At 38.9% G+C, this 12,500-nt stretch overlaps 1 protein-coding gene across 1 annotated transcript in view; it reads left to right on the top strand.

Annotated features, from left to right (window-relative positions):
* Positions 1 to 12,500, top strand: part of LOC106883454 (QRFP-like peptide receptor) — a 307,955-nt gene that overhangs the window by 163,799 nt on the left and 131,656 nt on the right. The window lies entirely within an intron of this gene.

The raw sequence follows: 12,500 nt of genomic DNA, 5'->3' as shown, positions 1-12,500 counted from the left end.
AAAATTTAAATTGATTTAAATTTAGACAGTTTTGTACAGAAACATATCCAGGTACAAGTAATAGAATTTATTTATACACGCATAAAATGGATCTCGTATCGATTTCAACGAAAGTGTGTTCCGGTTGTCCAGTGGTCAACTAAAGTACCAGTTCATTGAATTAGCGCTTAAGGGGTTAAGAATTATAAGACAGGCTCCTCTAAAGCCACCCACCACCACCACCACCACCATTCGTTTTCATTAACCTTGTTCATCGCAGTTTACCCTTGGATTGATAGTTAACTATTAATCCAATAGTTTGCTATTATTACTTCGTTTTGGGATTTGGTTTGCAAGATTCTTTGTGAGTTCGTGCATTGAAGCATATTATGTTGTGTCTGGAGCGAGTCATTGTCTTTTAGTGCCTTATAATTTAACACACTCACCAGTAAAGTTTCCACCCATTTACTTATTTATTTTTCCTAAACTTTTCGTTGCGTCTTGCAACAATTTCAATAGTCGTTGACTGTCCGTTATTCCTGTAATAATATTACCTGTTGTTGCAGGACAGTTCGTCTTCTCTGATGACCTGAAGTCGACTCAGCGTCGCATAATATGTGACAAAGATGAACCCTAAGATTAGTGGATAAGTGTTCTGAGACAGCTTATTCCTACCACACAAACATGCGCGCGCGCGCAAACATACATAGCCCAGTTACTGTGTAGCAGTATGTAATGAGGCAATACTTTTGGATAAATTGTTGAGTATTACAGGACAGTTAGAGGCGTGTGGCTTAGTGGTTAGGGTGTTGCACTCATGATTGTAAGATTGTGGTTTCGATTCCTGGACTAGGCAATGCGTTGTGTTCTTGAGCGAAACACTTTATTTCACGCTGCTCCAGTCCACTCAGCTACCAAAAATTAGCAGCCTTGCCACATACCGGCGTCCGCTCCAATGGACAGATATTACAAAATGCATATGTAGTCTGATCAATACGTATCCGGACTGTTGCCATATTAACGAAACTAAAGTACGCAGAGTAAAGCCGCTTGGCCTAAATTGACCTTGCACTATCTTTTGTATGCGCAGTAAGTTTTAACGATCTAGCTCACTTCTGCTGCTTACAGCAGTGCTTGGAAATAACGTGTGTAGCGTAAGCTTGTTGCATTAACTATATATACTCTTCAGAATTCGAGAAACCGGCCATAAGAGCCTACAGGTGAGGAAATGACTTTTGATCCTATAATTACAACACATTCCCTCCCCTACGTCCGCTGTCCTCCAGCGTGAGACACAATGGGACAAAACTGCACCCTGCGTATTTCACAACTGTGTTCCCCGCTGTTGTACTCAATCCGTCTCAGTATGACACAGTATTAACCGCTAAATACGTAACTGGCTATTAAAACATAAGCCGCCTTTCTCCGTGTTGTTTTCAAACTGACTCAGCGTGGCTCAGTATTGACCTCTTGATTAGTAACTGAGTACTATAGGACCCATCTTTCATCATGCTGGGCTCAAGTTGAATCAGCAGAGCTCAGTATATGGTACGTACTCTGGTATTAGTAGCTGAGCATGACAGGACAATCTCTGCATGTTATCCCCTGAATGGAGCGCCTGGGTGTGGTTATGACATGATTATTGAAAAACTCGAAACAGTAAATGAATTCTGAAAACTTCGTGCAGGATTATGTATGGAAAGATTTCTAACACAAGTCTCCACCAGCTTCCTTGGAGCCAGGACACTGGCTATCAGCTAAAACCCAGTTAAACAAAAGAGACAGCCAATCTTCCACCTCTGAGGCAAGACCAAGAATGTCCATTCCAAGAGAATTCTGGAGAAAACATTATACATGAGAGCAGCAGCTGCCACTGAATAAGAATATATTAAGATATTGCTTTCATATGCAATAATATCCGTAGGAACCGCGTGTGTGTGTGTAAATGTGAGTATATATATTTATGTACTTGTAAGATGTGTGTGTATGAAATGCAAGCGAGTGTATTTGATTGTATATGTATATGCTTATATGTAAGTGCGTTATCGTATATCAGTTTGTGTGAGTGTACGTGTGTGCGTGTGCATGTACGATTTTGCATGTGGGTATGTGTAGTTACTTGTGTGCGTTTAATATGAATATCTGTACAGATATTACAAAATGAATATGTAGTCTGCTCAATAAGTATCCGGACTGTTGCAATATTAACGAGGCTATAGTACGCAGAGTAAAGCCGCTTGGCATAAATTGACCTTTAACTTTCTTTTGTATGCGCAGTAAGTATTAACGTTCTAGTTCGCTTCTGCTGGTTACAGCAGTGCTTGGAAGTAACGTGTGTAGCGTAAGCTTGTTGCATTAACTATTACAGAGAAAATTGAGCAGATAATCTGCATCAGCTTTTCCAAAAGCTTGGCGATCCCTGCTCAGAGGCCTACGCAAAGTTTTAAAACGTTTTCATCGTTCTTGACACAATAAGGATCTTGTGCAACTGAAACCCAGGTGTTGTTTTGGTCAGCTGAAAGCAATTTTGGCACAAACTTGGCAGACATGTGTCTCATACCCAAATCTTCAGTGATAATGGACTGAACTGAGCGGTAACTAATCTGGACATCCTCTGCTAACTCACGGATGGTGATTCGATGATTTGTCCTCACAGCTGCATGCACATCTGCGATATTTTTCTCAGTTTTGCTAGTCGCGGGTCTTTCAAATTGTTTGTTAATATCGACATTTTTTCGGCCATCTTGGAAACGTCTGAAGCACTGGTACACTTGTGTGCGACTCACACACTCCTCACCATACACTTTCTGCAACTTTGCGGAGGCCTCTGAGCGGGTATCGCCATGGAAACTTTCTTTCCAAGCACTGCTGTAAACAGCGAAAGTGAACTGGGAATGTCAAAACTTAGTGCACATGTACAGCAGAGTTCAAGGTCAATCTTTGCCAAGCGGTTTCAATCTGCACGCCCCAGCTTCGTTACTGTGACAACAGTCCGGATACTTATTGATCAGATCTCTTATGTGACTATATAGCTATGTAAGCATGTTGGTATGTATATATATGTATGTATGTATACGCATTAGTGTATTTAAGTTTGTCTAAGAGTATGTTTGTCTGTGTGGTTCTTTTGGCGTGCGTATATATGTGTGTGTATGTGAGTGTATGATTTTGTGTGTGGATATGTGTAATTATGCGTGCGTGTGTACATTTTCGTTACAGATATGATAAAATGCAATGTGTGTGTGTGTGTGTGTGTGTGTGTGTGTGTGTGCGTGTGCATCTTTATTCTTAAGTGAAAGTGATGTACGTATGAAAGTATGTATGTATATAGGTGTGTATGTACGCGTGTATGTGTGTATGTTTATATGTATATGCCATAGTGTATGAGATCCTACGCTCACGCGCACATGTGTGTGTGTGTGTGTATATATGTTTATGATGTGTGTCTTCTTTTATTCTTTTACTTGTTTCAGTCATTTGACTGCTGCCATGCTGGAGCACCACCTTGAAGGGTTTTAGTCGAAGAGATTGCCACCAAGAGTTAGCTTTTAACCCTAGTATTTCTTCTATCACTCTCTTTTCTGCCGAACCGCTAGGTTACGGAGACGTAAACACAACTAGCTGTCAAGCGATGATGGGGGAACAAACACACACACACACACACACACACACACACACACACATATATATATATATATATATATATATATATATATATATATATATATATATATATACGACGGACTTTTTTTCAGTTTCCGTCTACCAAATCAACTCACAAGGCTTTGGTCGGCCCGTGGCTTATAGTAGAAGACATTCGCCCAAGGTGCTACGCAGTGGGACTGAACCCGGAACCATGTGGTTGAGAAGCAAGCTGCTTACCTCAGAGCCACGCCTGTATGCTAGTGAAAAATTTTAATAATTGTGTATGCGCAGATATCTAAGCGAACACCAACTATTTCTGAGAGTGCCTATGCACGCAAGAGCATGCAGTCATATATGAGCCTTTGGAGGTGAACGTGTGCATTTGTGTGTTATATCATGCATGCGGTTTTGCGTGAGTACCTGTATGAATAATTGTATTCAGTATGTGCTTATGTTTGCATCTGTGTATGGATATTTGTGCACATACGCATGTATATGTGGCTAAATGAATATATTTCTCTCTCACTCTCTCTCTCACTTTCTCTGCACGTGTGTATATGTATGTGTATGTGATGTGTGTGTATACATATATTTCAGTGTCTACATGCATGTATATGTATGTTTGTGTATGTTTATTTATGTGTATATATGAGTATGCATATATGTATACGTATATATATATATATATGCATATGTGTATATGCACATATGTGTATGATTGTGCATGTATGTGCAATGCGTACATTTGTGTTTAAATTTATGTTTGCATGTATGTATGCATGTGCCTATGTGCATGTTTCTATGTGTGTGTGTATGCATGTGCTTTATACATACATGTGTATGTGCACATCTGTGTATATTTAGGTGTGTGTGTCTGCACGTTCATATCTATGTATGTCAACGTGTGTAAGTCACACACAGTGTACACAATCATATGTAAGTGTATGAAAATACACATATTTTAAATTATGCGCTGTGTACGTGTGTGATTGAGTGCATGCGTATGTCTGCGCGTGTGTAGCGTGAGTGGAGAGGTTTAAGTTCATTTAGGTCCATATTCATCCGCGAATGTGCGCATACACGTGCACTTCTTTCTAGACGTGTGTTAGTATACGTGCTAAAATGCTGATGCACATGTTTTTGCAGCTGTGTGATATACTTGTACGTTTGAGTCCTATATTGTGTCTGCATATGTATAAATATGTGTGCGTGTATATATATTTGTGCATTTGGATCTGTATGTGTCTACGGGTACATGCTTGTGTATGCATACGTATATGCGTAGGTATATATGCGCAGTTGGATCTGTATGTGTTTGTGAGTATACGCATGCTTGTACAGGCACATCTAGACATGTGTTGCTATATGTACATTTATGCTCGCACACACGTTTGAGCACGCGCGCGTATGTGTTTGCATGTCTCCATCTCAGTATGTACGTCTGTATGTGTATTGATTTTCTTGAAGCCATATAAAGAAAAGCCGCGTAACCAATCCTATAATCTACGAGGTAACTACGATAGTATTGTAGCAGCCGTGTTAATCCAAACAGCATTTTCAACAAATGCTATTGGACATTTTTATTAAATGTGGCAGATAGGGCGCCCTCTTTCTTCCTGAGGCCGGTTAATGGCGTAGGGTAACGTATAATGAGAGCGAGGTGACAGTTAATAACGAGCAGTAACGAGCGGTGACGGACGAACGAGTGGTGGAGTATGGTAGCCAGAACTAACGAGCTAATGTTGTTGTTGTTGTTGTTCTTGTTCTTTGTTCTCTTGTTTTTGTCCTTGTTCTTGTTGTCCTCGTTTAGCCCCAGGTCAGCTCTAGTCAATCAAGACTGGTGCACAAAAGCATGGTAATCGCGATCAGCTCTTCTTATATGGAAAGGATTCTAGAATTTAATTATCCACCGTGCTTTGTTTTGCTTCATTTATGGCTTCTTTTTTACCCTTTTTTTTCCTCCTTCCTTAGACATTAACGTGAGATTAGAAGATTTGATTACTACTTTAAGAGATAAAGCTACAGAACGGCGATGGCGAATAGTGATGAGAATGATCGATAATAAAGAATGACGAGTAATGAAGAATGATAAGTGGTGACAAATAGTGACGAATGGTAACGAATACAGATGAGTGGTAATGATCAATGACAAATGGTGGTGATGGGTGACGAATGGTGACGCGTAGTGACGAGCGGTGGCGAGTGGTGGCGAGTGGTAACGAGCAGTTATGCACGGTAACGAGAGGTGATGTGTGGTGAGAAAGAGTATTGAATGCCGACAAGTTGTGACGATCGTTGACGAATGGTGACATCTGGTGACGAATGGTGATATGTGGTGATGGGTGATGACAAATGGCGAATACTAGAGACGAATGGTGAAGAGTTGTGGCGAGTGGTGACAAGTGGACGAGTTGTAACGTCTGGTGACGAGTAGTGATGAGGCGTAATGAATGGGGACGAATGGTGACGAACAGTGACGAATAGTGACGGACAATGACGATTGGTGCCAAGCAGTGACGATTAGTAACGAGCAATAACGAAGGATGATGAGTGATGATGAACGAATGGTGACGAAGAGTGAGGCTGAGAGGTGACGAGAGGTGACGAAGGGTGACGAAAGGTGACGAAGGGTGACGAGAGGTGACGAAGGGTGACGAGAGGTGACGAGAGGTGACGAGAGGTGACGAAGGGTGACGAGAGGTGACGAAGGGTGACGAAGGGTGACGAAGGGTGACGAGAGGTGACGAAGGGTGACGAAGGGTGACGAAGGGTGACGAGAGGTGACGAGGGGTGACGAGAGGTGACGAAGGGTGACGAGAGGTGACGAAGGGTGACGAGAGGTGACGAGAAGTGACGAGAAGTGACGAGAAGTGACGAGAAGTGACGAGAGGTGACGAAGGGTGACGAGAAGTGACGAGAGGTGACGAGAGGTGACGAGAGGTGACGAGAGGTGACGAGAGGTGACGAAGGGTGACGAAGGGTGACGAAGGGTGACGAGAGGTGACGAGGGGTGACGAGAGGTGACGAGAGGTGACGAGAGGTGACGAGAGGTGACGAGGGGTGACGAGGGGTGACGAGAGGTGACGAGAGGTGACGAAAGGTGGTGAGAGGTGACGAGTAGTGAGGCGAGTGACGATCAGTGACAGATAAGGACCCGTAGTTACGATGTGTGACTCAGGTGATAACAAATAGTGATGATGCTGGCCATTAACGATTTGTGAGGTGCCAGAGGTGAAATGTAGTTGTAAGATGTGACGAGTGAGGATGAAAACACTAACGAGTGGTGACTTCCAGCAACGACTATTGAAGAGTAAATGGTATAAAGTTGTGACTAGTTTTGGCCAAAGATGACATAAAGTGAGTATTACGACGCCCTCAGGACTTGTTACTTAATCTATCAACCTGAAAGGGGACAAGGGTGGAACCTTAGGTTAGATCAGGGGCTTTCAAACTGTGGTCCACGGACCACAGGGGGTCAGCAAGGACAAGACAGGGGGTCCGGGGACAGCAAATACTTTTTTATGGGCAATTTGATTTTATATATGTTTTTTAATCGAAATCTTTTAATTGACAACAAACCTATTTGTTAAATACTGTTAAATAAATAAATGTAAACATATATGTTATTTTAAGCAAATATTTATGTATAAATTTGATAAGCGTTTATAAGGTAAAGCCTGAAATATAAAGGGGTCCGCAAGTCATTGAAAACCCCTGGGTTAGATTATTAGTCCTGCTGCGTTTCTAGCACTGATAGAGTTAGGCAGATTGTAATAATGTTCTTAAGTAGGTAAGGTTTCACCGTTGTATTTTAGCTACCATCATGGTTTGAATAAGTGCGCACTGCGCGTTTGCTATTCAAACGTTTGTCAACACGTAAAATATGGGACGTTTTCTGTTGCATCCTGTAATATGTCGAAAGGTAGAGATTTAAATAAAATGAAAACATTAACCCAAGACTAATTAAATTTTAATTATTTCATCAAACACGGCAGATAATTCTGGACTTAGTTTTTGTCTTATGATATTTAGACATGACACTAGAACGATAAGCAGTGCTCGGCAGATTTTAAGCTAACGCTGTTAAAGACTAAATCCTAAAGATTACATTTACATGAAGAAAACGTTGTTGTCAGTAAAAGCTTTCAAAGAAACTCTTTTCTTTCTTCTTTTGTTTATTTTCTTTTTAATCCAATGACTAGATTGTAGAAACGTAATTGAAGGACAGAACACCAAGAAAAATTATGTGTTTTTAATCCAACACGTCAACTGAACATTTGGATGCAACATAACAATGTGTGCGTGTGTATATGTGTGTACTGTGGGAAGTATATGTATATATGCATATGCATGTGTATACATATATGTATATATAAATATCTAATGTGTATGCATACATATCCTTACATGTATACACATCTGTCTATATGTATAGATATATACGCATATATGTATCTACATATATATATGCATATGTATGTGTGTGTATATATATATAAACATGTATATATATATATGGGTGTGTGTGTGTGTGCGTATACACATGCATCTAGATATGCATACATACATTTACATGCACACATACTTGTCTGCATGTATGCATACGCGATGAAATTATGCAGGTACGTATGGACGTATGCATATAGGCGTGTTTAGGTATTTATCTGTGCGTGTGTGTGTGTGTGTGTGTGTGTGTGTGTGTGTGTGTGTGTGTGTGTGTGTGTGTGTGTGTGTGTGTGTGTGTGTGTGTGTGTGTGTGTGTGTGTGTGTGTGTGTGTGTGATAATACACGGTGATAATACATTTATCAATATATCTTGCTGTTTCTACTTCAATAAACGGCATGAATATGGCGACGACGACGGCCACAACCACTACCACAGCCACAACGGCTTAGCAATACGGTAGTTTCATGAGCTAAGCAACTAAGTACTTTCGTCCACGTGATGTTAGACACAAAGACCAAACTCCGGAAGTATAGAAATATTAAAAAAATATTAAATATTGGCGCAGGCATTGCTGTGAGACCAAGAAACTCGCTTTGCAACCACGTGGTTTCGCTAAGTTACGGGGACGTAAACACACCAGCATCGGTTGTCAAGCGATGTTGGGGGGACAAACACAGACACACAAACATATACACACACACATACATATATATATATATATATATATATATATATATATCACAAAGTAAAGTTGTAAGGTACCGCACGAGTGGAAATATATATGAATGAAGGCTTGAAAATGCAATTTTAAAGATGTTTATTCACATGACCGGATTCACTTTTTTAGAAAAAGATTGTCAAAAGTAAAATGTAAAGCTTTGTATGAACTTTGTTAATTATTCGTTATCACAAAAGTATTAAAAGACATATATACATTCTTTGATAATGTTAAAAACAGTTTAATGGAAATGTTAAAAACAGTTTACAAGAAAGTATTTAAGAAAGGAATCAGAACGGGACTCCAAAAAGCATTTTGAGTTCAATAAAAATCATGTTTGTTTTGTAGTATATATGTATTTTGTATATATATGTAGCATATATGCATTTTAATACTTTTGTGACAACCAGTACTTAACACAACAAAGCTCATACAAAGCTTTACGTTTAACTTTTGACAATCTTTTTCTAAAAACGTGAAACCTTTCAAGTGAATAAACATCTTTAAAATTGCATTTTCAAACCTTCTTTCATATGTGTGTGTGTGTGTGTGTGTGTGTGTGTGTACTTATATTTATATATATAGATAGATAGAGAGAGAGAGAAGGAAAGAGTGAAAGAAAGAAATACAGAGATGGAAAGTGAAATTAAAGAGAAACAGAGAGATAAATTACTGATAGAGCAGAAGAAAGACAAATATATATATGTGTGTGTGTGTGTGTGTGTGTGTGTGTGTGTGTGTGTGTGTGTGTGTGTGTACTATTTACATTATTTACATTTGACGGATATTTGTCCTCATCTTGTTTGTTAACACAACGTTTCGGCTGATATACCCTCCAGCCTTCATCAGGTGTCTTGGGGGGAATTTCGAACCTGGATTTTCTTTCCTAAGGTATTTTTCGATGTTGTTGTTGTTGTTATTATTATTATTCGATTCCAGGCAGTGACTTGAACAATAATAATAATAATAACAACAGCAACATCGAAAAATACAGCAAACTGTAAATTAAGCATTATGGTGTGAAGTACATATTTGGTAATTTAATAAAATGGCTTTTATCCAGAAAATAATAATAATAATAAATTGTGTAGATATTCTTAATAAGCTTCCTTATAAGATTATTCTATGAATCAGCCATCAAATTTGATGACTGCTACAATAGGAGACCGGAGTCATTCACTTACCTGCACTAAATGGTTCTTATTAATATTAGGACATCACCTACATCACAATGGTTTTCAGTGAAGTTATTGCATTGTGTGGATGCCGATTAGTCTCCCTTCCAAGAACTCTCCAAAAGTAGATTTCCATAGGATCTAAATCTGGTGAGTTTATAGGCCGCAAGTTCGGTGTTAAATGACCGTAAATATTATCTGGCATCTATTTTTGAGTGATGCAGGCTTTATGAGAAGGTTGTAAGTCTTGTTGAAACACATATGGCCTTCCGTTGCGTACTTCATCTATCCCAGCACCTCAACGTATCCAGCGGCATTAATTCGACTTTTAATTTTAGTTAACTTTTTTCTCACCAGGGACAAACCAAATCATGTCATGTTCGTAAGAGGCTTCAATCCTGTTGTAGATGTTTGGTACGGATCAAACACTTTTCCTGTATCTTGGCAAACATGAATTGGTCGCTACCCTACACATACGACTTGTACTGAATTTCTTCTTTCTTTCTTTATTGCCCACAAGGGGTTAAACATAGAGGGGACAAACAAGGACAGGCAAATGGATTGAGTCGATTATATCGACCCCAGTGCGTAACTGGTACTTATTTAATCTACCCCGAAAGGATGAAAGGCAAAGTCGACCTCGGCGGAATTTGAACTCAGAACGTAGCGGCAGACGAAATACCACTAAGCATTTCGCCCAGCGTGCTAACGTTTCTGCCAACTCGCCGCCGTATTGAATTTCTTGGTACACCACAGTTCCAATAATCCTCTGACATCTGAATTCTTTGGTGACGGCTGCCATCGATTTTCGTAAACCATCACCGATATTTTGAGCCTGTTGAGCGAACTGCAGTGTCCTTATCATACACGAGCAATTAGAATGTTTTCTTTTTCTTTCTGAATACTGTTGAAACATCCCAGGCACAGGCTTCCAATTTCATCAGAACTTTCTGAACAAAACATATTGCAACATTTAAAAAGTTGACAATTTCTAAATCGCTCTGTGGCAACAATGGCTGCGCGTCTTTCCATATCATTTTGTTAGCATCTTATCTGCCATTGGGGAGCCGTAAGATTTAATTGCTCTAAAGAGAGTAATATACTGACAATTAAGTGTCCTCAAATACCTTCGCACCATGTGTGTGTATAACTATATACATATGTATATATATATATATGCAAATATATGTATATATACACATGTGTATTTACATATATATATATATATATACATATATCTCTCAATATATATATATATATAGATATATATATATATATATATAAATACATATATAATGTATACATATACATTTATATATATATATACATATATATATATACATATACATACGTATACATATAGTTATATATACATGTGTGTATATATATGTATGTATACGAATATGTATGTCTATAAATATATATTACAGATATATATACAAGCATATATATGCATGTGTATATATATATATATATATATATATATATATATATATATATATATATATGTATGTATATATACACACACACACTCACACACACATGCGTATATCTATCAGCAAAGTACCCTTACAATGAAAAACTTCCAGATGTCATGATAATACAGCGAAGAAAATTAAACTTTACACTAAATTAGACGAAGCAGACATTTAATTAACAATACATCTGCTCAGTATATTATCTTACATGAATACTATGTGAGTCTTTCATTGGCAAATTAATTTAAGACATTTCACATTAATTACTTGTTGCATTGTGATAATACAACAATCACGTGATAATTAATTTGAGGTGCAAGTGTCTTAAACATAGACATACCGTTGCTTCGGAATCAACAACGACAACAGGAACAATATCAGTGCCACTTGTGTCTCTACCAGCGAACTGCTGGTAAATGCTTCATCCCTGTTTTGTTCTTTTTTCATTTAGCTGCGGCCATGCTGTGGAACCGGCTTGAAGTCTTTTCTCCAGTACTTAAGTATTTATAGTCGAACAAACTGATCCCATTACTTTTTATTCTATCATTTGTCTTTTGATGAACTGCTAACTAATGGAAATATAAACAAACCAATAACGGTTGTCAAACGGTGGTTGGGGACAAGCACAAACTCAAAGAAATACACACATACATATACATGAATACATTCATGTATAAATATATGTGTGGGGGGTGTATGAATGCGCATGGCCCATTGGTTCGAGCGTCGGGCTCACAATCACATGGCAGTGAGTTCGATTCCCGGACCGGGCTGCGTATAGCGTTCTTGAGCAAGACACTTTATTTCACGTTGTTCCAGTTCATTCGGCCGTAGAAATGAGTTGCAATGTCAAAAGTGCCAAGCAGTATCAACCTTTGCTCTTTCCCTTGGATAACACTGGTGGCATGGAGAGGAGAGGCTTGTATGCATGAGTGACTGCTGGTCATCCCTTAAACAACCTTGCCCGGACTTGTTCAGCTTCGGTGAAATTCGACCCTGCTTTCGATAAACTTCATTATTCGGTATCGTCTGCTCAGTATTTTTCATAAAATCAAATG

The sequence above is a fragment of the Octopus bimaculoides genome, chromosome 15 (genome assembly GCF_046866305.1).
Source record: "Octopus bimaculoides isolate indiv1 chromosome 15, ASM4686630v1, whole genome shotgun sequence".
In the NCBI taxonomy this organism is placed as follows: domain Eukaryota; kingdom Metazoa; phylum Mollusca; class Cephalopoda; order Octopoda; family Octopodidae; genus Octopus; species Octopus bimaculoides.
The sequence above is the reverse complement of the archived record's forward strand: the minus strand, read 5'-3'. Positions and strand labels throughout refer to the sequence as shown.